The following is a 3,895-nucleotide window of genomic DNA, read 5'->3' as shown; positions in this document are numbered from 1 at the left end:
TGTCATTGGGGTGTTTTGGATCTTTTGGGTGTTTTGGGTCTTCGGGGTCTTTTTGGTCTTTTCTGGGTTGAAGGTCAAACTGCCTTCCTTGCTGCCTGGTTAAAGGTTAAAGGTCTTTTGGGTCACCAGGCTCTTTTGGTTCTTCGGGCTGTTTGGGCCTTTGGGGGCTTTTGGGTCTTCTGGGCCATTTGGGTCTTCGGGGGTCTTTTGGGCCTTTAAGGGTATTTTGTTTATTTGGGATGTTGTGGGTCTTCGTGGTCTTTGGGGTTTTTGAGGTGTTTTGGGTCTTTGAGGTCTTCAGGGGATTTTGGGTCTTACGGGTCTTTTAGTTCCTCTAGGTCTTTAAAGATATTTGGGGTATTTTGGGTCTTTGGGGATTTTGGGTCTTCAGAGACCTTTGGGTCCTTTTGGATCTTTAAGGGTATTTTTGGTATTCAGGGTATTTAAAGGTATTTTGGGTCTTCAGGGTCGTTAAGGGTTTTGTGGTCTTCAGGGTGTTTTGGGTCTTCGGGGTGTTTTGGGTCTTTGGTGTGTTTTGGGTCTTTAGGGTCTTTTGGGTCTTCAGGGTATTTTGGGTCTTTTGGGTCTTCAGGTTGTTTTGGGTCTTCGGGATGTTTTGGGTCTTCGGGAGGTTTTGGGTCTTCGGGATGTTTTGGGTCTTCGTGGTGTTTTGGGTCTTCGTGGTGTTTTGGGTCTTCGTGGTGTTTTGGGTCTTTGGGGTGTTTTGGGTCTTCGTGGTGTTTTGGGTCTTTGGGGTGTTTTGGGTCTTCGGGGTGTTTTGGGTCTTCGGGGTGTTTTGGGTCTTCGGGTTGTTTTGGGACTTTGGGGTGTTTGTGGTCTTTGGGGTCTTCGAGGTATTTTGGGTCTTCGGGGTCTTCAGGGTATTTTGGCTCTTCTGGGTATTTATGGATCTTTGGGGTATTTTGGGTCTTCGGGATGTTTTGGGTCTTCGGGATGTTTTGGGTCTTCGGGATGTTTTGGGTCTTCGGGATGTTTTGGGTCTTTGGGATGTTTTGGGTCTTCGGGATGTTTTGGGTCTTCGGGATGTTTTGGGTCTTCGGGATGTTTTGGGTCTTCGGGATGTTTTGGGTCTTCGGGATGTTTTGGGTCTTCGGGATGTTTTGGGTCTTCGGGATGTTTTGGGTCTTCGGGATGTTTTGGGTCTTCGGGATGTTTTGGGTCTTCGGGATGTTTTGGGTCTTCGGGATGTTTTGGGTCTTCGGGATGTTTTGGGTCTTCGGGATGTTGTGGGTCTTCGGGATGTTTTGGGTCTTCGGGATGTTTTGGGTCTTCGGGATGTTTTGGGTCTTCGGGATGTTTTGGGTCTTCGGGATGTTTTGGGTCTTCGGGATGTTTTGGGTCTTTGGTGTGTTTTGGGTCTTTAGGGTCTTTTGGGTCTTCAGGGTATTTTGGGTCTGTTTTGGGTCTTTGGGGTGTTTTGGGTCTTCGGGGTATTTTTGGTATTCAGGGTCTTTTGGGTCTTCGTGGTATTTTGCATCTTCAGGGGTCTTGGTGGTCTTAAGGGTCCTGGGGGACTTAAAGGGTCGTCAAGGGCCTGAGGGGTCTCAGCAGTCTAAAGGGTCAAAATAGTCTAAAGGGTCAAAATGTATATTCCAACAGGACGTAATTGAGAGTTCACGGAACGTTTTGGGTGCGCATTGTATTTGAAGAAGAAGAAGACTATTTGCTCACAAATAAACATACATACAAACATCACCATATGCGTTTGCTCTATTATAATAAGATGATTGTAGTGAATATGAAAAACAAATTCAAACTTTATTCCCCATGGCTTTATTCCCGATTGTGAAGTTTCGCATTGAGCGGTTCTGGAGAATTATTTTACATTTTTATCTTCATTACCTGTGTGTGTTTTGCCGCGCTACTCCTTTGGCAGTTCTGGGCCGGTTACATCCAGACTTTCTATATCGGATCAGCATGACCCCAATTAATGCTTGGGTGTGGGGGTTGTCTTTGCCGGTGGTCTTGGGGTGGGATTACAAATTCTCTATGTAAATTTGTATCTTGTCGCACCGATGCAGGTGGAAGAGGATATTACAAATCCCCATCATTTACAGTACGGTATAGTATTCCTGTCCTGACGTTTTTCCAGTGCAGAGAGGCGTTTTGAATTCACAGCGAGAGGTGGTTTGAAATACCATACCACCCCATGGCCTCTTCCAATATGGAGTGGATGCTTCTAGTAATTTTTCTGGGAGTAGAGCAAATATTGTACATAGTTGGGAGTTGCGGTTAAGGCTTTGGGGGGTCTGGAGGGGGGGGGGGGGGGGGTGTTGAGTATTTGAGTTGCCAGATTGCATGTGTATGTTTGCTCACAGTAAAAATGTCATTGGCCACAGGTGAGTACGTGGGTGTATTTGTAGAGGGGGTGTCGCAATCATACTACAGATAATGTGCTAGTTTCATTCCGAAAGTCCCAGCCGGATCCGAGATACAGTTAGGACATTGCAGAAAAAAGGAGAAAAACCTCAATGGTGGTTTGACCTTTAACCCAGATGGGTTTGATGTAAATTAAACGGACGTGTGCCTTGATCTAGGCTATCTATAGAGGGCAATCGCGTTCTGATCGGACATACCTTGGTCAAGTTGTGGTGTAAAATGTCTATAATGAGGTCGCGGTCAAGAAAAAATTGTAAACCCCCGCATACTTTCTCTCCACATTATTGATGCAAAATTTAATTCCAAATAACCTCCATCCACCTTTGATGGCAGAGGTAACGAGCGTTACGCCTAGGTCCCCCGTCGGTGAAGTGATGTGAGTTGACAAAGTGGAGGACGCAAGGCGGCCATCTTGGATTTTGACGTAGCGACCCAATTTTCAATAGCGTTCTCCCTTATGCGTAGATACACCCACCACACCAGATTAGAAGTTAGTAGTTCGTTTATTTTTTCAAGATATTTCGCTCACAAGGTTCAGACATATATATGATGGCGGCCATCTTGGATTTTTGACGTGGGCGACCCAATTTTCAATAGCGTTCTTCCTTATGCTGAGATACACCCCACACACCAGATTATAAGTTGCTACTTTCGCTTATTTTTCAAGATATTCCGCTCACAAGATTCAGACATACATGGCGTCCAGACATACATGGCGGCGGCCATCTTGGATTTTGACGTGTGTTGCACCCACACACCAAATTATAATTCGGTCCCTTCGCTTACGCACACACGCAGGAACGTACGCACGCACGGACGGAAGGGAAAACCATAGTCACCCTCCTTTCGCTCCGCGGTGGGATGGGGACAATAAAAAGTTCCAGCCGGCTCTAAGATACAGCATGGAAATTGAGAGTGCAGGTAAAGTATATATATATATAATTTTACTATAATTCACCAAATGTCTGTCCTGTCTGTCTGTTTGTCTGTCTGTTCCCAGGTACCCGCACAAAACGGCTTAACCGATCACACAACGAAATTTTGGTGTGGGTAAGCCTGGGACCCACCCAGGAGGATAATAGGCCTATACTGTATTGTTCCAGTTTTTCCAAACACGATGGAATAATATTTACCGATATGAACAGTGATGTGGCTTTTATTGAAATTCTACAAATACTGTTTAGATTTTGATGATTTGCATGTGATATGATTTAACGGATGTTTATATAAATCGTTTAAAATAAACAATGCCTTAAATTACTGATATTTTGCCTTTTCCTTTGGGCCTCCCAATTGAAGCCCCGCCCGGAGGGCCGGTACCCTTGCTAGTACATATAATTTTCTAAATGGTGGTGTAGTTCTTCTCGGGGTCTTTGGAACTCTCTGGTACCATTAAAAATTGGGGGCACTAATTATTGAAAAAAACCCTACAACAAACAGTAATAAGCCTTCCCCTATCCAATAGGGGAGGCTTACTAACATATGATCCAAGGGG

Source organism: Myxine glutinosa, chromosome 3, assembly GCF_964187855.1.
Source record: "Myxine glutinosa chromosome 3, kmMyxGlut1.1, whole genome shotgun sequence".
Lineage (NCBI taxonomy): Eukaryota > Metazoa > Chordata > Myxini > Myxiniformes > Myxinidae > Myxine > Myxine glutinosa.
Note: the sequence above shows the minus strand (reverse complement) of the source record.